This window comes from Camelina sativa, chromosome 4 (assembly GCF_000633955.1).
Source record: "Camelina sativa cultivar DH55 chromosome 4, Cs, whole genome shotgun sequence".
NCBI classification, from domain to species: Eukaryota; Viridiplantae; Streptophyta; class Magnoliopsida; order Brassicales; family Brassicaceae; genus Camelina; species Camelina sativa.
The window spans coordinates 15700125-15723095 of NC_025688.1; the positions used below are offsets into that span (position 1 = coordinate 15700125).

Below are 22971 nucleotides of genomic sequence, written 5' to 3' on the forward strand. Positions count from 1 at the left end.
ATCGTGACTCGTGATGTGCGAGTTTTCGTCTCATGTAATAAGATAACGAATTTAAAAAGGAAGAAATAAACAATTATCAAACAAAAAAGGAAAATAAACATCCATGAAGATAGCGATCACGTCGGCTTTATCTAGAGATCTTATAAAAAGAGAAAGATTAAAAGAGAGATTGGAGAGGATATGATATGATTGGCCAAATTTGTTATTGCCACTTAAATAAATTGCACTATTTATTTATTTCTAAAATGAGTTGTGTCAAGTTTCTTCTTCTTTTCATGCCGCCCCCTAACCTTATTATATAAGGCCGGGTTTGATAATTCAACTAGATTTTATTGTCTTCGCCTCTTGGGTCTAAAAAGGTTTGATATATTTTTGAACAGAATCAGAAATTACTATCTGGAGAACTGTTTTATTTTGTAGCTTTTATATTAATTTTTTTTGTTAAGCTAGGTTTTATTCCAGGAGTTTTATTTCTTTTTTCTTGCTGTCCACACCATGTGAACGAAAACCTAAACTCAAAACTGTGAAAAAGATTTATTTGCAGCCAATTTTGTTAGTTGTTACTATTCAAATTCCCTTAACTAAACAAGAAAATATTTGATTTAAATGATAAGCTGATAACCCATAATTAGTTCTAGAACCACATGTTTTACCAAAATTTTTTTGGGAACAGTCTAGTATATATTGAGTCACTAACTTCTCAACTTCATTAAAACCACAAAAGAAATTTCTTAAATTGGTAAGTCGAATGACTGACATAAGTTTCAGTCATGCTATTCCATTTTGTCTATAATTAGGTAATTCGCAGTTTCACTAATTATAGCCAACATTAATAGTTAGTACAAACAGATAAATCTATCAGCATTTGTACAAATTTGTTTGTGAACAACACAAAAAGTGATAATTTTGAGGATTTGTTTTCTTCGAAGTGATGATCAGTCATAATATAACGATCAGTTCTCATTTTTCTATAGTCTCTTCACAAACATAATATTTTCTCAAAATTTAAAATCAACCATATATACGACTGAAAAAAAAAAGGGTTGACCAAATAAGAATTTGTTTCTTCCTTTACTTCACCATTAACTTTTTATTACATCAAACCTATTGAACCTTTTTATGATTACATCAAACTATTGTTATCCGTACACTAATAGATTCCAATGATATTGAACTTGCCAAATTCTAGATACATTCATGATCGATACTGCACTTATAAATTCTTAATGTTCCTGAATAACGGTTTTGCAAAAAAATAAATTATTATAAAAAATTGAATATAGCATAATACACATTTTTGAATTTCAACAATTGATTTTGTAGTGGGTTTGATTTTATTTTTACATTCATTAAAAAAATTGACTTTATGTGGAAAAAAAGAGTTGTGTTAAATACTCAAAATGGAAAAAGGCTTTTCGCTTCTTTTGCTACTCGTTTATATACGTATTTTCCTTTTCACCCTTTAAACAAACAATATGTGGCTGCTTCAATTTGCACAATCCAAATCGATCACGATTATCTATGATCTAAACCGATCTAAACTCAGTGCCCTATTTGCTATTTCATACCATTTTCAGTAGGTAAGATATTTGACTGAAATATAAGTAATTTAAAAAATATATATTGTTTCTTAGGAAAAACTAAAATTAATTTTAAACAGAGATTTATTAATTTGATGGGGATAACTTTTTCATATAAACACCAAGTTGGTTTTTTAATCTTATACTTGTTCGCATGATAGACTAATTATTGAAGGCTTTATGAGCCTTTCTATGAGTTAATATTCCACTCTGATAACAAGAGATAATATCACAACTTTGTTTTTCTTTCCATTATTCATTTGTTCTCTCCTTTTTTCTTTTGTTGTTAGTTTCTTTGTTGTTGTTGTTGTTGTTGTTGTTGTTGTGTATTACAAGAAGAACATATCTTATTTTTTTGGTCTTCCCCAAATTTGATGCAACACTTGGCAACTTCGGTAGTTGATTGGGTTGTTGCATACTTGTATACTCCTCTTTCATAATCTTCAAATCTATTTTTTTTTTTAAATTTGTGTGTGCATATAATGATATAAACATTGAATAATAATATATCAAAATTCAATTCCTAGAGTAAAATAGTATAGATGATTAATTAATAAAAAACAATTAACATTATTTTTGCTTTTTACATTATTTAGTCTTCACAATTCAACAATGCACAGCCATGTAACACAAAATATACACTATATGTATATATGCATTATCCATATATCATAATGCCTCTAATGATTTAAAAATATATATACAGTATTATAAAACACACTAGTCATCCATTAAGGGAAAACGTTTTAATTTTTTTTTGTCTTGTGTACAGTTGGCCGGCAGCTTTGGTCACCAATTTTTGTCCCACTTTCCCCCCTTCTTATTGCCATTAAGTTTATCTCCTAAAATTATTTTAAAATCATACATTTTTAAACAAAAAATTCCCATAATTATTGGGAATGAGGTGGTATTATACTACCAACTCATCTAGTTTGTAAGGATGGTTTAAGAACTTCTTTATTCATCACCAAAAAAATAACTCAAAACTTTGGTCTCTCTCAAATTCTCTCCCAAAACTCATAGGTTATGTCACAACTCAACATAGCTTTTTATATCAAAACACATATCCTAATCCTATCAGGAAAACACCAATATTTAGATAACTCCTAAATATTATTTGAGCTTATCTTCTCTTGAACTTATCTTCTCTAATCATAACTTGATTAGGAAGTCTTCCTCTTCAAGCTTATCCAACATTCTCCCTCTTAAGCTTGAAGTCTATCTTCTCCAAACCTTCAACACCAATGAGATCTCTCATTTCTTGAAACTTGATTCCTCCAAGTGCGTTTGTTAAAATATCCACCATGTGGGATTATCACCTTCTCACATGTTTCTCCGATGACCTTATCAAATAGTTCTCGAAGCCAGTTTGCTTCTTTAGATGCTTTAGTGACAGCCATAAACTCCTCCTTACACAAAGAAAATGTCACCGTCTCTTTCTTTGTGTTTCTTACGGCTCTGTTCTCTCTTATGCTTGCGTTTTGTCTTTTTGCTTCGTCGCTCTTCCTTTAATATCAAGTCATCGCCCACTTGGATACATGCTTCAGAATTGGGCGAACATTTCTTTAGCCCAAGAAGAGAATACCATAAGCTTAATTCGAATGGGCCAGGAAATGTGATTAAAGCCCATAACTTCACAATCTCCATCATGGGCTTTTGTCAACTTCAACTTCTTTCTTCACAAGTCCAGCCCATGAACCTTTCTTCCTCTCTTTCTTCTCCAACGATGGAGACGACCCGACCCGACGAGACTCTTCTTCTCCAATGACCAAAAATTGAACGCAATTCCGACGGCNTTTTTTTTTTTTTTTTTTTTTTTTTTGAAAAGGTAAGAAATTTTAACTATTGATTCCCTGATTTTCTTCCTCCGCAGCTTCTCCGTTGAATCACCATCCGTGTTCTTTTGCTGCTCCAATAATTGCAGGTAACTCTCTCACCTAGAATCAATATCTCCTTATTGCAATTCCGGAACCTTAACTAATCCACTTCCTCGGATTCTTTTACCACTAGACNCAACACCTAAGAATCCTCTAAGGCTTCTCTTTACCCGACGAAGCCGCCGGTTTTCTCTTCCTCCATGGCGAAACCGAATACCGGTCTCTGCAACTCCGGTACCTATCAAACTCTTCTTCATCTCTACTATGAAGACTTCAGTTTGATTTATTCTGAGATTACAAATTTTTCTGAAGTTTTTCAGAATTTTGATTCTTCATTTCACAGCTTCTCGGATGAACAAACGTGTGNGAACTCACCTAAATCTTTTCTTCTCTTTTCTGCGAGGTCATTGACTTACAGGAGTTACCTGGAGTTGCTTCTTCAGTTAGTGGATATTAAGAAGCTCACAACCACGCTGGAACTTCATACTAGGTACCACTTCCTTCTGAACAACTTCTCGAATCTCGCTTGTGTGAAACTTTGGTAGTGTCACGTCCTTTTTGTGAAAAACTCTTCTCCTTTTGTTCTATCTCAAATCTCATCTTAGTAACCATAGAACACTTCTGTAATGATCTCCGAAAAGATTTTTCTTCTTTTCTTTTGATCAAACATTTATCACCATCACGCATATCTTTCTCTTCTTCATCATCATTGATTGTGTGTCTCAATAACACATTAATCCAAGCAATGACACAACATGAATTTCAAGCCTCAAATTCTTCTCTTTTTCTTATTATTTCAGCAGCTGCAGACTCAAGATACGAACACGATCTCTTTATTCGCTTATATGAACTTTGCGAACAATTTCTTCTTGAAGCCTTCCAATCGGATTAGTGGTCCACAAACACACGTTCCCATCAATTTCCCGAAAGGATCTTTGAGATCCTCTGTCTCTCTTAGAAGCATCATTACACAATAATTTTAACTCCTCTTTTTGTACTCTTTTTGGGACTGATTTAATTTCAACAGACATTGTCCCAAATTTCCAACCAATCGAAAAATCTCCTTCCTTTCTTCATCTGTTATCGATTCACGGTCTCTGATACCAGTTGTAGTCTCTGTAGCAGCTCATGTTGCAGATGTGATTTTTCCACCATAAACAAAATAGGAATCTGAGTTTGAAGGCTTTCCCTTGAATCCAAGACCATGTCGATCTGTTTTCCCAATGTTCAGAAGATGATCCAATTTGTCTGTACCACTATTAAGCATTCTTAAATTCTTTTGAGTTTCTTGAAGTCTGATTCTAACTTGTAATGCTTCTTCTTCTTTCTCTATTGCATACTTTTGTGCTTTAACAATTTGAATCTCTAACATGACTTTCTCTTTAGTCAGCACTGAATTTTCCTCAATCAATTTAAGCCAATGCTCATACAATGCTTTGTAATTTCCAGCAAATTTTTCATCACCGATGCTTCCTGTCATGCTCTCATTTTCTATTGCAGGTTTTGCTGCAGTTATAGGTGCTGCTGTAGGAGTTCTTGTCATATAGCGAGAATATCCACTACTAGTAGCCCCATGTCCTTTTGTCACAATTGTCATATTGCACCGAAATCCAAACTCTCCTGTACTTCCTGACCTTCTTGGTGTATCCTGATCCAGATCAGATTTTCTTGACATACCTTTTGATGCATACAGATCAGATTTCTTTACCCATATTTGACTACGATATCCATTCCACGAAAATTTTCCTTGACGTCTAAGTTTGTTGATTTTTTCCCAGTACTTGTAGCAGTATGCTCTTATGTGTCCTTTCTTTCCACAAAAGTAACATCCAGTTTGTTTGATTGTATTACTCTCTGATTTGTCTTGTACTTGTTGAGCGACACCTCCTGACACAAACTTGATTTGTCCTGTATTAGATCCTTCTTGTCCAATATAACCTAATCCTCGGTTAGACTTCTCTGTCCATAACTCAAGATTTTATCAAGTTTTTTAGTCCCAGCAAACATGTGAATCTTCTTGTGTTGTTGATCAAGCTCTGATTGTAGTCGGGCTGATATTTCCTTCTCATTACGTAAATCCTTCTCTAGATTGTCTACTTTAGCAGCAAGAGCCAGCTTGTCTTGCATCAATGTCAAACTCCTTTGATTGATTTTCTTCTCATCCTTCAACTCATTCTGCAGTGATTCAACAAGTGCATCAAGGCGAATTTTTTCTTTTACCAAAACTTGATTCTCCTTTCCAATATTAATCAGTGCCTCACGAACTTCCTTGTAGCTTTCAACAAGGCCATCTTCTTGTTCTTCTTCTGAATCAGATTTTGAAATTTCTTCTCTTTCTGAAAGATCTTTTCTTCCTTCCTCCTTTGTTTTTTTGATAACATTAATATCTCTCATATTTTTGATTGTAATCAAAGAAGCTTTTCCTTCTCTTCTTTTAGTCACAATGGCAACTTCCATCATAATTCTCTCTCAGGATCACGGAACATGTTGCTCTGATACCAAATCTAGTTTGTAAGGATGGTTTAAGAACTTATAATAAAGATAATACCAACAATTTCTTCTAAACTCTAACTTCTAACATTTATCATTTTCACTTAGATAATTAAGTAAACTATTAACATCAATCCTATTACGATAACCAAAATTATAAATTAAGAAAATTCTATAAAAATGTGAATCATAACAAAAGTATTTTATTTTGAAAATAAAATTTTTAAAATTATGAAAAAAAAAATCTCTTCATAAGTTAATATTTTATTAATTTATCGATAAATTAATAACCTCTATAAATTAATAAAATTTCAAGGTCCCGACCTTATTAATTTATAGAGGTTTTACTGTATATCTAGTTTGTTTTGTTTAGTATTTGAGATTCTATTTTAATTTTTAGTTATTATAACAAAAAATAAAGGATTTAAATACATAGTAAGTCATTTATACGCTATGATTAAGTCATATTTTTCCTAATGATTTAATTATTTTACAAAATCTTAGTTAAATCAACTTAATTTTTATATGTCAAATATTCTAATATTAATAGTGTTGACAAGTAATAAAAAGAGGATTTAACCTGTATTAGAACAAATTTAATGATATTTAATTAATTCCAACATGTCATCTTTATAACCCACTGAAACTCATATTTTTGTGTGGTGAATGATATGATGAAAGAGATGGAATGATATGATGATCAGGTGGAAGGTGTTTCAATTACCATTATGTAGTTGTAGCATAAAGGATGTCAAACAATAATGAGTGTGATGCAAGCAATCAGGATGTGAATACTCATCTAAGTCAAGCCAAATATGAAGGATGTTTGTCACTAACAACATAATGATGATTATAAAATGTAGAATGTAAACCTACTAAAACAGGATACTAAATGCAAAGTAAACAGAATGATTAAAGCAATAATGAAATGAAGCAAGAACATGAATTATAGTAAGCAAACTAAGTAATGCCACAGTTAAACAAAAACTAAATGAATGCAACAGGAAATGCAACTAGAATGAGACAGCGAATGAAACAGAAAGATGCAGAACATAAAACAGGAACTCTGGAAGGAGCTCGAGCAAGCACTCGATCGGATGCTCGATCGAGTGGATGGTCGAGTTGATGAGCGAATGCCAGAAACAGAGCAAATATTGAAACAGAGCAAGCATCAATCAATTAACAATACTTAAAAAGGAAATCAATAAACAAAGAAATGTTTTAAGGATGGATTCATGGGATGGACTCAAGCTATGGCTATCTAAATTGGTCAACAAACCTCAATCAACAATGAGCTATTTCTAGACAATGATCTTCTAATACATGTTAATCCATTCTCATGACAATAACAAACAAGCTTGGCCAATCTAAACAACCACAACCATCATCCACCTTAATCCATCCTCAAGATCCTAAGCCACTACTCACAAACACAAAACATGATGAACAAAGTCATAAACCCAGAAATCAATAAAACTTGCATGTTTAGAAAGATGAGATGAATATCTACAATATTGAAGAAGAAATCAAACTCAAATTCTTAATACTTTGAAAGTTATGAAATCAACAAGTATCAAAGATTTCTTAGAAAATAAACAAAAGTGGCTAAAGATTCAAGCAATAAAAAGCAAAAAGGAATAATTCCCTAAAAGGGTAAATACTAGGTCTAGAATTGTACTCTAAAAAGTCTCTCCTTTTTGTGGCTGCAGAGTACAAGACCTTTTATAGGAAAAGGAAAGGAAACCCTAAAAATGCTAAAAGACAATAAGTGGGCGGCTCGATACTGTCGGCTTCCTTGTAATCAAGTGGATAGCACCGACAATCTAATCCAGACATCAACGCGTGTTCTCTCAGACCATACCGGATTGGAACACCATTCACAACAAACCATGCTTCCTTCTTTTTTTCAATTTCTGTCGTTCGAAGTAAGAGCAACCATATTCCCATAAGCTTGTGGTTTGGTTCCCTTGGCATGTGGAAAATGTCTTTGAATTGTGGATGTTTCTCAAACCAATCCCTCTCAGAACTAGTCAGTGGATGCTCTAATTTAACAAACATTGTCAAAGTTTCAAAAATATGACACCTTGTCGATAGCTTGATTTTCTTGTTGTACTGACTAGGCTTGAAGTGCATTCCTAAAGGTTGCATCGCTTATGTTTCCTCCTCTGATTCCTGCAACAATATCAGTTTTACATGAGTTCTTCCAGTTATACACCAACTAGTTGTACTAGTTCTACACCCAATAGTTGCACCAGTTCTACCAGTTCTACTAGATTGATTTCAAATTCCAATTCAATTCCGAATGACACAGACTTGGTGTACTTACAGTTGCATCGCTTGTACTCCTTCTCGAGTTACCTGCCGAGTTCGAACTTCCCTCCTTATCTTCTTCTTCTTCTTCTCCTTCATCGTCTTTTTCTTCCCCTTCTTCTCCTTCATCATTTTTTTCTTCTCCTTCATTGTTTTTTTCTTCACCTTCTTCCCCTTCTTCACCTTCTTCCCCTTCTTCACCTTCTTCTCCTTCATCGTTTTTTTCTTCCCCTTCATCGTTTCCTTCTTCCCCTTCACCGTTTCCTTCTTCCCCTTCATCGTTTCCTTCTTCTTCTCCATCGCTTGATTCCGCAGAAGTAGATCTCTTGTTATCTCCTCCTTCTTCATCATCATCTTCTCGATTACTTGATTCTGGAGTACCGGATTTTGCTTTCTCTCCTTCGTTCGCATTTTCTCCTTCGACCACCGGATTGGGTTCTTCTGAAACTCGACTTTCACTTTCTTCCGCCACCGTAATCAAAGCTCTCTCTCCTCCTACTGTCGCCGTACTCAAACCCGACACACCTACTTCCGGCGAATTGGATTTTGCTTTCGAACCACCATCTCCTTGTGAGATCTTCTTTTCTTTCAAACGCTCTCTCCTCCTCACACGACCCCCCCCCCCTTGATTTCACCATCTTCTTACTCAATTTTTGGTTGATTGAAAGAAAACGAGGGAACCCTAGTTCTACAGTTTCACCCAAATCGATTCGAGTTTTCCGAAGAAAGAGAAGAGTGACGAGAGAGAACGGTTTTATACAAAACCATAAATTTTACAGTTTTTTTTAAAAAAGATACCGATTTAGTTTTTCGGATCTTAAATCCGATTTCGTTTGGTTGGGTGGATACTACCCAGATATTTTTTGTAAATATCTTAGTTTTCTTTGGACAATAATGTAAAACAACACATTCTCGATTTTAAAAAAAAAAAAGTCAAAAAAAAATCGAAAAAAGAGAGGGAGTTTTGAGATTGTCAGAAATCTTTTAAGGGCTTATTAGATGAAAACTCAAAGAGAAAGTGTGGAAGAAAGGATTAAAAGAAAGGATAAATTTGTGTCTGTTAGATTCATTTTAATCAAGGGTTTATATTAAAAATAATATGATCCCTACTCTAATTGCTTAGCCAATGAAATAATAAAGATACTTTAACATTTGTATCCCTTAGATTCCTACTGATCTTGCGGTGTAAAAGCATGCCACATCAGTTATCCGAGTGATCTCTTTTTATTGGCTCTCGTTTATATATATTTTCTTTTCACATTTTAATCACTTTTTCTTAATTTAAAATGTTTTAAAATACTATTATGAAATGAAAAATGTGTTACAATAATGAGATTATGATCAAAAAAAATTTTTAACAAAGATTTAATTGTAAGTTAAAAAGTTTAACAAATAAAACCATATAGCATAATGTAAACTATTGATGAAAAAAATACTTACAACAACTAACCATTATCAATTTGTATATTTGTAATATTATCTTTATTCCTATTGTATGTTATTATTACAAAATTTTCTTTTACATTTTACATTGTTAATTTATAAATTAAAAAATATGTTGAAAGTTTAAACTCTAAAGTCTAAGCCTTAAACCCTATACCCTAAAGGGTTTAGGGTTCAATTTTGAAACACATTTCATTATTTTCAATGAAAACCAATAAAATGCAAATAATGAAATAGAAAAGTTATATTCTTATAAATAGTAAAATATGTATGAGAATATATATATATATATATATTTTTGTATTTTTATTAAGTTAATTGATAAATATAAAATATGTTTCAAGATTAAACCCTAAATGGTTTAGGGTATAGAATTCAATTTTAAAACATATTTTAGTATTTATCAATTAACAGAAAATTGAGGAAAAATAACTTTATTACATTTGATTATTGAGTGATGTACAATTAACAAATGAATGTTTTAACATTTGAGAATATTATTTGATAATGTATAACTAACAAACGAGTGTATGAGAATAATTATGAACAAAATAAAAGTTTTATTTGCAGCTATAGTTATGTATTGAGTATTTTTAATTTATATATATAACATTTGAGAATAAATCTATCTTATTGGTTGTCTTCTTTTATTTATAGATTAAAATCTTAATTATTTGGTTGCGTATTGATAATCTTATTTATTTATTTTTGATAACAATAACATATTTAGAGAATGATTTTTACGGAAAAAAATCCGTTTTATTTAATTATCATAATAATAAAAACTTGTTTGCACAAACAAGAAGAAATTGACTAATTAGTATTTTACATTCATTAAGAAGCTTTGAGATTTATATAACTATCAGACTCATAGAATTGACTATTCAAACGTGTTTTCTCCACTGTACATAATATATGAGAACTCATTCTTCTTTCTTGTCGATGCTTGACTTCATAGCTCCTGCAATCAAGTTTTTCAATTCAATACAAAGATAGACGCAATATGATAAAAAAAAATCAAATAAACTAAAGAGTATCATTAACCACACAACCTTTATAACACAGTAGCCATTCCAAGTAGCACAACTCCCAAATTAAACAAAACTCACGAATTGTAGACATAATAAAAATCCTATTTAAAAGTCTTTTTTTTTTCTTTTGTGCAAACTATTTGAATGTCTTTACTCTTTACAGCAATCTATGAACATTTAGAATATCCCCAACGCATCAACCATTACATTGATTAGACTGTACTAAAAAGATCACTCGGCGTGTTCACATGAGACCCGAGAAATTCTTTTTTTTTGTTTTTCATGTCAAATTACCAAACCCAACACACAAAACTGTACTTTTACCCTTTATTGGCTATATATTCAAAGAAACTAAGCAAAAACCTGATGAAGAAACTTACTTGAAATCAGGCTATATCAAGCTGGCTACACATTGTCCCATGGGGAGTCAGGAATTCAGCACTATATCTTAAATACATCTATGGAAACAAACCTGTATTCATCACAGAAAACGGTAAGTCTCTCAAATCAAAGACAAAATATCAGGAAATAGACCAGCAGAATCCATCTACAGGATGCTTACAAAGATCTGAACAAATCCAAAAACAAATCGAATTCAATAACAAAGAACAACACCAAACAGATTTTTTTAAAGATTCGTGTGGTTTTGTGTATACCTTTGACCTGTTTCCTGAAGTAGACAAGCTTGTGAGGTCATGGCGGATGATTTAGGAATCGAGATGGAGCTGCCAGTGATCTGAGACGGAAAGAGGAAGATGGTAATTCAAATGAGAGAGAAAGAGGAAGACGGTAACTAAACAAAACTTCATCAAATACAAAATTTCAAGGTTTGCTTACCAGCCTGTCATGAACTTCTTCGACGCCCAACCCCTAATGAACAACAAGCACTGTAAGTTTGCAGAAAATAGCTAAAGCATCAGACCACAATACAACATGAATGACCATAACATAAAGACTCAATAATCGACAGATTCTAACCAAAACACTTGGGATGCAAATTCATACTCTACCTAATCCCCAGAGGTCAAATTTTTATCAGCATATGCAGAATAAAGATCAATATATGTTTGGCTAATTCACACGCTAACCAACTTATCTAAAGAAGTGTTATTATGATTAGACTGAATCTAGGGTAAAACAAGTTCCAAGATTTTAACTAAGGGAAAACAAAATCTTTGAAGAATAAATCTTGAAAGAAACTATGAGCTTAATATCAGTCCAGTTCTACTTTTAATTTCACATGAATCTTGAAATGAGAAAACATATAACAAGATTCTAAATCAGGTGAAAAGAAAACTAGACCTCGTGGCTTCGAATTAAGAAGAACCATCGTCTTTGTCGTCGGAATCAGCCACGAGAGTCAAAAGCACTCGATCTCTTTCAAGATTGGCCATAATAATCTCCGGCTTCTCGTCTCCATCGCCGATATACTCAAGTCGGAGAAGAAGAAGAAAGAAAGAGAGGAGAAGAGAAAAGAGATGGCCAAACTAAATTAATAACCTAATCGATCTTATCTATCTTTTATTTTTTTTTCTAATTATTTTTTTTAACTATTTAGAAACATTTTAGAGGCAATGAAATTTTCATCTTCCCGATTACTCTAGGATAACGTTTTTATTTTCATCTATGCTATTATAAAACTAAAAATTAGGCGCCAATAAGAAATATTTTCGGGGTCATCATATCATACCGTTTGTCTTTTTAAAAAAACTATAAAAAATTTCTCGAAACTCAACTATAGCAGAATCTCAAAAACGCTATTATATACTGCTATTGATACCCTTATTTCTTGTAGTGTTTGAAAAACTATGTGGCGTTTTTCGGATGCTGATAGTCTAAGTGTCAGATACTATCTCTAGAAAAACTGTTTCAATCGAGTACACAAAACTTTGGAGACAATCTTGTAGATAACTGAGCAAAGACTGATGGGTCGGAGATCAATCATATAAGTCAAGTTTGGCTGTTTTGGGATTAGGCAAATCTGAGTAAAGTTCCTTCATGAAACAACCCTTCCCGTCTTTTTTTTTTAATAATAATAATAATTTTCTAGTGGTCTCATACCCACTAACAACCTAGCCACCAATCAACAATAGCGGATAACCAAAAATTCCATTAAACCAATAATAATCCAACAACAAATAATCAAGTAAAACAATAAAGTCAAGAACCAAATTCCAACATCTTACAATGTTCTATCAACTCAGTTCTAGCAATCTAACAATAGCTAGACCACAATCAATCAAGCCTCTAGAACAACCTCCTCCTCATCACCTCGATTCCACAATCACACTTTGCCTTTACCTGCACCACAAACACATATTGAGATGCATGAGTATTGTCATAAACACTCAGTGAGGCCATCATCCCATCTACTAGGCTATACACACAAGCAACTGAGATTCCATTGTTAAGCTAAACAAACAAACACAATCAACACATCAAACCAGACAAAACTCAGTATCGGATAAGGTTGGTGTCGATCGACGCTGGCACAACATGGTGTCGATCGACACTGAGTTCGCAGACGCGAACTGCACGAATCCGAACGACGAACCTCCGATCTAAATCATCTCAAAACCATCCCAAACTCCTCAAGAACCTATGGGTAACATGAAAACAACAAACCCAAGCAAGCAAACACCACAAAAACCAAGGAAACAAGCAAAACAATAGAGATCTCAGGCTTAGATCAGCCATGGTCAAGCACTCACCTCTTTTGCAGGAGATTTGATTGAAAAACGGTGGAAACAACTCCTCAAGAAGCTTCTCCTTCGTTCCGAGCAACAACCTCCCCTTCCACAGAAACAGAAGTCACCAAAAACCACCAAGAACAAGCCAAAATCTCACAAGAACACTCTCATACACTTTCTCTCCTTTTTCTCTCTTTTTCTCATTCAACGGCGACCAAAAACATGTAACCCTTGACTTGGGTCGATTCTCCCCTTATATACCCGGTTTATACAAACCAAATAACCCAAACCAACCCAAAATCGCGTAATAAAATCAATCTGGTCAAACCAGAAAAGCTGGTGTCGATCGACATACCCATGGTGTCGATCGGACCTCCTGTAGACGGTAGTCACTGATTATATTCCGAAAGGAATAGAACGATGCTTCCACCTGTGCTGGTCCACCAAGCTTCTCTGTGTTATCCTGAAGTTCATTGAGGTTCCTTAAAACCAACCATAGATCATCTCTAACACTTCCAATATCAATTAGCTTGTCCCAAACAATCTAACATAGACTGCATACCGAATCACCATAGACACAGGAAATGAAAAAAGAAATTGATCCCAATTTGACTTTGATGTCTATAATATGGCTATTCGATCTGATAACTTCAACCTTATACGCTCCCTTCCATAATAGAGCCAAACCACCACTAAGTCCTATCGGCTCAACTATATGAGAGTGCTCATATCCCAACCCTTCTGAACATTCTTCACATAGGTTTTGGAGTTCTTCGTCTCCAGGAGGTACAAAAAATCAGGGAAATACTTACGTTTCATTTCCCTCAACTGAGGAATTGTCAAGGTGCCCCCCAATCCTTGGCAATTCTAACTCATAAAACTCAATATTGTGTCGTCGGTTCCTCATGTAGAACCACCTTTCCTTCACTAGTTTTGGCCATCTTTAGTGAATCTTCCATTACAGCAAAGGATTTGCGCTTGGACCGGACACCCTCTCCTACATCTCTGATCTTATCTATCACCCTGAATTCCACTGTATCTTGCTCCTTTCGTGCAGCCTGAGCTTTCCTTCTCCACTTGTTGGGACATCTTCGTTTGCTAGTATGCTTAGTTCTGGTCCCTGTGGAGCCAGCTGAGAAGCTAACTCTTGGATCCGTCGAACCATTACCATGCTTAGTAGCAGTCACAAAGGAGGTAGAAAAGGATTGAGCTGGCTTGGAGATCCTCGTCATTGCAACACCAGATTGTACTGCCTAGTGATCTCCTTTTCAGTTTCACTTATGTGGTCCCCTACTCCCTCAAAATAAAAAAATAGACCTTTCCCTTTGTCTACATTTGTGGTGAACTTTGGTGGCGCTTCCAAACACATCAAGGTTTTTTGTCCTTTAGAGTCTCCAGCTAAGTCCCACACAAAACGTCTGACTCTCTAAGCATGAATCTTCCTTTCTTTGGGATCAACAACATATAAGTATTGTCGCATTTCATCCATGACACTTTTGCAATTTTTGGTTTACCAAAAACCAAATCAATGTCAACATCTTCATCAGTTAAAACTCCATACAGGGGATGTCTTTGCTAATCTTCGCAATCAGGCGGCTGGGGATGATCTTAGCAACTTCAAAACCTCCCGTAGAAATTATTTGTCGGTTAGAGGGATTGAAAGGACAATGATCCTTATCATGAGTGAGGCGGTGATATTGATAGCAGCGATGTCTGATTCTCTCATACTCCAGACCAATTTTGACAACATCTCCATTATGGATTTGGACCTCCCTGAAATTCTTCAAAGGTCGACTAACATTGAACAGAACTCTTACCTATACATATCTTTGCTTTGCAGTTTCAAAGGTTCAAAAGCTACATCAGTGACCTGAACCAAATGCTCTGCAATCTCTCGGATAGTGTCAGCCGTATCATAATTAACGGGATATTCCTCAAACGGATCCAGAACGAAAGAATCTTCAAGTAGTCAAAAGGTGGATTTGCAACCCATCTCTCTATTGTCATGCTCCAGTCGTTAACAGAACAAGCTCCAGCCCCCAGAACTGCTTGTAGATCAGTTTCTGAATCAAAGATGAACTGAAACTTGTCATCTGGTAACGATATTCCTCTTGCTCGATTATACACTCGCCACATCCTTGGTATCTCTTGAATCATACTTGACATCTTTTGGTTCTCCAGATAGAGCAGGCGACCAATGATGTTACATTCATTTCTCACACTCGAGCTAAATCTAGGGTAATCCTTCAAGAAAATTGGATTTTTATCCTCTAAAGACATCTCTTTTAACACTTTGTCTAGAGCAGATTCCATTTTTTCACACTCCATGACCAAAAACCCAAAAGTCACTCTCTAAATATTCAGCGACGCTAAAAAACAACTACGCCGGCGACCCAAAATTGGATGAACTAGGTCTAAATCTATTGCTAAAATACAATCTTTCATCTGTAACAGAAAATATTCTACTCAAATCCGGCAAAAAACGTAGATATTTTCGGTATTCTCAGCTTTCTCAAAGGGTTTGAAATCTGAGAAAGAGGTTCCTAAGCAAAAAACCCATGAAAATCTCAGTAATAATTTATTGTGTCTTCATCCACATTCTAGAATATATATATGTATAAACAAAGTTGTAAAAAATTATACCTCCCTAATTTTACTCCCACCAATGCCTCCACGTTTAAAGCTGATTTACTTAATCCAAATTCTCTCTTAATCTTCTCTTTATTATCTTCATAGTATAATGGTCTGTCTCTTTCATCCCTCTATTTTTTTAAGTTCTTAAACTTCTAATAACAATCACCACTGAAATCCTTCTGAAGACCATGATCCTCATAAAGTTTTTATTTCTTGTGAATTATGATGATGGTGAGCCACATCATAGATTAAATAGAGTGGATCGGAAGCTATTCCGTCAAATGCAAGGTAATCACTATTTCATCTTCTTCTTTCTTTTTCTGAAATGTTTAAAGCAGTTTTAAAAAAAAAAAAATTTTGTCAACACTTTAATCTCCCTTCTTGCTTTTAGGAAGATGACGCAAAATTCAATATCAAACACCAACGACCATTACAAAATACATGATACCTTATCATACCATCATGAAAAGGTATAATCACTATCCTTATCTCACGTGTATCGCATTTTTTGTTCTTCTCTTTGCCTATTTAAGTATTGATTACCTTGATGGTCTATTTGTTTTGTCTATAGTCTTTCCTTCAAAACATGTAAAAATTGTCTTTCATAAAGCAGGTTTGACAATGAGATACAAAAGTTAGAGAATAAAAAGAAGGCAAATTAGGAATACAAGAAAGGTAAATGAAGAAGCATTAAAGGAAGCTCCAAGAAGAGCACATAGATAAACAGAAATTTCTTGGCGGTGTGCTGACACGACATGGATTTTACGCCAAAGGAGAAGCCTTTCAAGAATATTAACATGCCATAAAGCTCAAGTCTTCTCAACCCAACAAAACCTTAAGTCATGATGTCATAAATTATGTGTGGTCAACCGTCAACTTCTTCTACATTGAGTTGAAGCGTTCATGTCTTGGAGACTTGTTTATTTGGAGTTTTGTAATTTAACTTCTTGAGCTTTTCCAAAACATATTATATCTTTCATGAACTCTCTTTCGTTATTTAGTTCTATTTATTCAAGAATTACACCCTATCCTACTATATTAATTGAGAATTACAAAAAAAGAAACTAACCTTAAAAAGTGTTAAAATTTACATTCAAATGCTATTAGAAATAGTTAAATAAAAGATAGAATCAATGAGGATAATATTGATAATTAATAATTAATCATCTAGCCTAATTATCTAAGTAAGCAGAAAAAATCGCGGGTAACATGTATACTCATTAATCAGTCAATCGAACTAAGTTAAATACATTGACCAAATTCAAAATATAACAGCTTAGATTTACCAAATCTAAATACTCTTAACAATAAAATAAATTACTCACCACGATAAGATTATACTCATAATATTTGCATAACCAAAAATAAGAATATATTCATAAAAAAACTACTCACGACAATATCACTAGAGTACGATCCTAATCATATAATCACCCTCAACCCTACAAATACAGAATTCTATTCTGTTTCACACCATCATCGAATCCCGCACACAAATATTTACTAAAAAACATAGCTACAAACATGTTGACTTTCACACCTTTAAAACCATTACCTTTCACACCTTTAAAAGGACCGAAGCCTTTTAAGAATTTATTGTGTATACGCGTCAAAATTCTACATGTCTGGAGGCAATCTTCGGTAATTCGGTTACTGCCGACGATTCCATGGAATTTATCGTAGTGGGTGAAGCTGTATGTCATTTTTCCATATATAATATTAAGGTTTTTTTTCCCATTATTGTTTTATTAAACAATTTATTTTGCTAAACATATTCCCTATATAATAAAACGGAAATACACAACATTATTTTGTAAAGTATATAATTTTAATAAGTTGGTTATAAATAGATTATAAATTAATTATTATATTATTTGTATAGTTTAGATTTATTGTTTCCAAAATTCTTCTAAAAAATCATTTGATATCATCTAACTTACCATATTAATTTTTTTTATTAAATTATTCATCAAATTAAATCCTTTGATATCTAACTTAACATATTAATTTGTTAATTATTATTATACTTCATCTCTCATTTTTATATATGAGTCTATTTTGTGAAACAAATAAATTATCATATTATTTATTATAATTAAAAAATAGTTTTATTTTCGGATATACTATAAGTTGAATTTTTAAAAATAAATATAAATGATTCAATCTATAAAATATTCAATTTTTATTAATATTATTCTTTAAAAATAATATACATTGAATTAAATTTTTTTACTGAGTAACGGGTCAAAATTTGAATATTTAAATTCAATTTCATACTTTTTTGTTGAATTTTATAATTTTATATAATATAATAAACTTTAAATAATTTATTTTGAAATATTTTTAAAATATTGAAACTTGATATTAAAGTTAGAAACTATAAACACTCTAAATTGGTTTGTTATAGCAATGTCAATAATATGTCAATATAATATGAAAGAATTTAAAAAAAAACTAAATATATTAAAACAAAAAGTATAACAATATATTAAATTACTCATAATATAATAACTCGTTTTTTAAAAACCAAATTCACAAAATTATGTCTTATAATGACATTCAAGTCATGAGGTAGAATATACATTGCTGAAATAACTTCACGTACATAAACTAACAAAACATATTAAAATTTTATTTTAAAATAGAAAATATATAAAATTTTGTATAAAATAAAATTTAACTAGTGTTATAGCACAAATACTTATCTAGAATCATTAACAATATAAAATTTACAAAATAAGTGTATTTTTCAAGTCATCATATTTAACATATGATTTTATTGCATAATATTTTATCCAAATAATATTTTAAAAATAATTACATAAATTTTATTTTATAAAAATTACAATATAAAAAAAAATGAATTTCAACCCGTGCTCTAGCACGGATCTTAATCTAGTAGGGTGATAGAATGGGAGCTGCTTAAAAAAAAACATTTTATCAAAAAGTTTGAGAATGGAGTTTTTGAGGGGTCATGGAAAAATAGAAAATCATCCAAAACTTGACAAAATCCATTCACTGGTCAATATAGGTTTTCACACAAATCTTTTGTTAAGATATCCAATATAAAAGATATTTGTGCTACAACACGGGTCAACATTTTTTCTTATCATATAAACTTTGTGACATTTTTTTACTTACTTCAAAACTATAGAAAAGATGTCTTTTTATTGAGAAAAGTTTTTCAAAAGTTTAAACAGTTTTATTCATTGTTACCGCCTCGGTGTTTTATTGACAAAGTTTTTCGATAAACATTTTTAAAATAATAAAAAATATTATATTAGCAAACTGAATTTATAATCACAAATGATTATAAATAACATAATAACAAAATAAATGATTACAAATTTACATATAAAAAACTTATGCTCGCGGTTTACCGCGGGTTAGTACCTAGTATGTAATTATATCACACATATGAATTTAATACAAATAGTAACTGAGTTTCCCGTATGTAGTACATGTTGAATACTAGTTAGTTTATAATACATAGCACTAAACTTTATAATTTTTTTTTCAACCAAACATTAATAATTAAAAAAGTACTCTTAGATTGATTGCCCAAACAGGATGATAAGAGTTTACAAGAGAAGATTCAGAAAATAAAGATCTGGAAGACCGAGCAAGACAATCTGCCATTGCGTTGAGGTCGCGGGGAATCCTGACTAGGGAGAAGGAAGGGTAAGATGTTCGGAGCTGCGAAAAATCCTCCAGTAAATTTGAAAAAGCAGGTCAATCGTCCGGCGTCTGCACCATCGCAACTAGCTTTGCACAATCCGTCTCGAAAGCCTGACAAGCAACTCCAGCCGCTAGTAAAGACTCCATAGCCCAGATCAGTGCTTATAATTCTGCGTGTAGGGGAGTAAGGCCTCGTCTGACACTCCGTGCGCCCAAAAGAAGCGTGTAATCTTCACCATTACAACACCACCAACCCAAACCCTGAAAAGGGTCCGAACCTTTCCATGAACCATCAACCTGGCAGCGGGTAGAATAATCCCTCTCCTCCACTAAGGGCGGGGGGGGGGATGCAGATTTCTTACTGAATAAGATTTGGCTTCCTCCCACAATAATTTCTCAGTTGCCGTTTGATTTAAAATCTCAACTGGCTCTAACTCAGTGCCCTGGAAAACCTTTTTATTCCTGTCATTCCAAAGTGACCATAAAATCCAGGGGAGGCGAGAAATGAAATCAGAAGCCCCGGCTTGAGAAGTCGTCCGCCAAAATATGAAATCTAAATTCGCATAGATAGAGGCATACGGAAAACCTCCTGGTTCCAGCAACACCGGGACCAACTCCCAAATACATCGCGACCGAGGACAATCAAACAGTGCGTGGTTTATAGCATGACATAACATGACATAACATGAGTTGGAAGTGCCAAAGCCACCGATTTGATCATAATTTCCTTGCCACCTTTCGATAAAAGCTTTGCAGACCAACTATTTACTCGATCATCCAATCGATCTTTTATATAACTAAAAACCTTAGTTTTCAAACCCTGCAGGATTTCACGAATACCCAAATAAAAACCCATGCCGCCCTCTTTAGAAATACCAATAACATGACTAAACTTTATAAATTACCAAAAAAAACTTTATAATACCTAACATTAAACTTCATCTTTTACCAAAAAAAACTTTATAAATTATGTAAACAACTACAATTTTATTTTTGTTCACAACATGCACCTGGTTGGGTTGGGTGAAATAAAAAAAAATTATTTTCTATTGGTAAACAATGAATATTTGAATCCAACGGACTTTCTATACGGAGCGGATCCAAAGCGAATTGCACACCAAAAGTGGATTTTCAAATTACTCTTTGAAACAAGACAAACCTCTAATTAAGAAGTCCGTAATATTTTTAATCACGTTACTTCAAAATCATGTCTTCCAATATTCAGTTACTTTGTCTCTTGCATGTATTCCATTTGGTAATTTTTTTATATGTTTTTCCTTTTGACAACCACTACAAAATTTTTTTATTTATTAATATCAAATATTTCGTCTCAATAACAACAAATTCGTAACAATAAAAAAATTGTGAAATGGAGTATTGTCCGGTTCCTAATGATCACTATCTTAATTTGAGTTATAAGAAGAATAATGTAAAGACCTAATATTGTTGGAAAACCTTTGACTTTCAAGACTTTTTCTCTACTAATTAGAAGGATTTAGAAGTTTGATTCTGTTTACAATATTTGATGATGCGAAAAAAACCAACTTATTGCATCAATTTCATCAGTGAGTCAAAACCAAGATAACAGAGTTTATGAAACAAATTAACAAAACAAAATAACGAAAACAACATATATCACGATCAGATCTTGATGTAATCTAATTGTAGGTTTGAGTGGTGAAGACTATGAATGAGCTTCCGTTCCAAATCACCAGTCAATTTACCTTGTAAATATAAGATCTAATGAAAAGCCATCAAGTCTCAAAGGATGGTTCTGCCACAAAACTAAAAAAGAAAACAGGACTAACATCAGATGTTTGGAAGCCTAATCGACCCAAAAGAACATCAATATATATATATTTTTAAAGTTTCTTTAAAACATAATTTTTACTAAAACCAGCGGTAAAAGTAAGCCTGGGCATAATATCCGAATCCGAAAAAATCGATCCGAACCCGACCCTAAAAATCTGATCCGATCCGAACCAAAAATTTAGAAAAATCCGAATGGATTCTAAATTTCAAGATCCGAAAATCTGAATCCGAACCTGATCCAAACCGAAATCCAAATGGATATCCGAACATGCCCAAAATATAATTATATATTAATAATATCTTAGTAATACTTATACTTCTAATAGTTTAGGTGCATAAAAGTTTAAAATTTTGGATATTTTAAATTTTTTCATGTATTACAACTATTTTTGAGTATATTTAGGTAAAAAAATACTTGTAATTTTTAGATATTTTTGTTTTTTTCAAGTCGTTTGAATAGATTTGGACACAAAATTTTGAATTTTTGAGTACTTTGGATAACCGAATCTGAACCCGAAAAATCCGATCCGAATCCAAAATTTGAAAATATCCGAACGGATTTCAGAATTAGAAATCCGAAAAATCCAAACCCGAAATATCCGATCCGAATCCAATCCGAATATCCGAACGCCCAGGAGTAGGTAAAAGGGTTACGTGAGTCTGTCATAAAACATTTTAAGTTTTTAACTACTCTAGAATCTAGATGGATATATTACTTGATTAACGTAAACTGGTACGAAGTTTAATTGTTAGGCCATCTTTATAGGCATAACTATGAGGGTGTTCTTGGGCTTTTTTTATTTGGGAAAAATTAGAAAGTGGGCTTAGATCATTAAAACTGATCTTATTTGAGAACTGTTTTTTTGTGTTGTTCTTGTGTGACGTGTTCAATTTTAATTGGAAAGATATTTTTGGTCGTCGAGAGATTACTCTCGTTTCATCTTCTTCGGTATTGTCGACGAAACGGCGATTTCAATTTCTTCTCTTCGATATTGTGTCGATCTCATCTCCTCTGTCTCCTCGTCTAAGCCCACTGTCTCCGCTGTCTCCTCTGTCTCCTCGGCGATCTCCTTAGCGATCTCCTCGTCTCCTCTGTCTCCGTTGTATCGCCAAGCTCCTCGTCTCCACTGTCTCCGCTGTCTTGCCAAGCTCCTCAGCTCCTCTGCAAGAGATCTCCTCGTCTCCTCTGTCTCGGCTGGCTCGCAAATCTCATCTCCGGCGAACAAAGGCAAAGGTAATCTCATCTCCTTGGTTTCATCGATGTTTCATCGATTTAGGGTATTGAAATCTTTGAATTAGGTTTGGATTTAGTATAATATAATAGGGTTTCGTCTCATCTGTCAAAGTTTTTGATTAACATAGGATTTGTTTGAGTCAATTTTGAGTGTCGTGTGTTGTTTGAGTCAATTTTGAGTGTCGTGTGTTG

General features: G+C 33.2%; 3 long non-coding RNA genes across 4 annotated transcripts; 2 read left to right on the forward strand and 1 right to left on the reverse strand.

The window, feature by feature from the left end:
* LOC104780691 lies at window positions 3832-4813 on the forward strand. The gene is made up of 2 exons (XR_766795.2): window positions 3832-3947; window positions 4258-4813. It is a non-coding gene; the product is annotated as an uncharacterized LOC104780691 (long non-coding RNA).
* On the reverse strand, window positions 10504-12359 carry LOC104780692. 2 transcript variants are annotated; one of them, XR_766796.2, is made up of 5 exons: window positions 12034-12359; window positions 11569-11618; window positions 11388-11467; window positions 11112-11203; window positions 10504-10661 (listed from the first exon to the last, which is right to left on the reverse strand). It is a non-coding gene; the product is annotated as an uncharacterized LOC104780692 (long non-coding RNA). The 2 variants fall into 2 exon arrangements; XR_766797.2 differs by having other exon boundaries at window positions 11569-11601; window positions 12034-12354.
* Window positions 13097-16999, forward strand: LOC104780693. Its single transcript, XR_766798.2, has 3 exons — window positions 13097-16343; window positions 16447-16525; window positions 16669-16999. It is a non-coding gene; the product is annotated as an uncharacterized LOC104780693 (long non-coding RNA).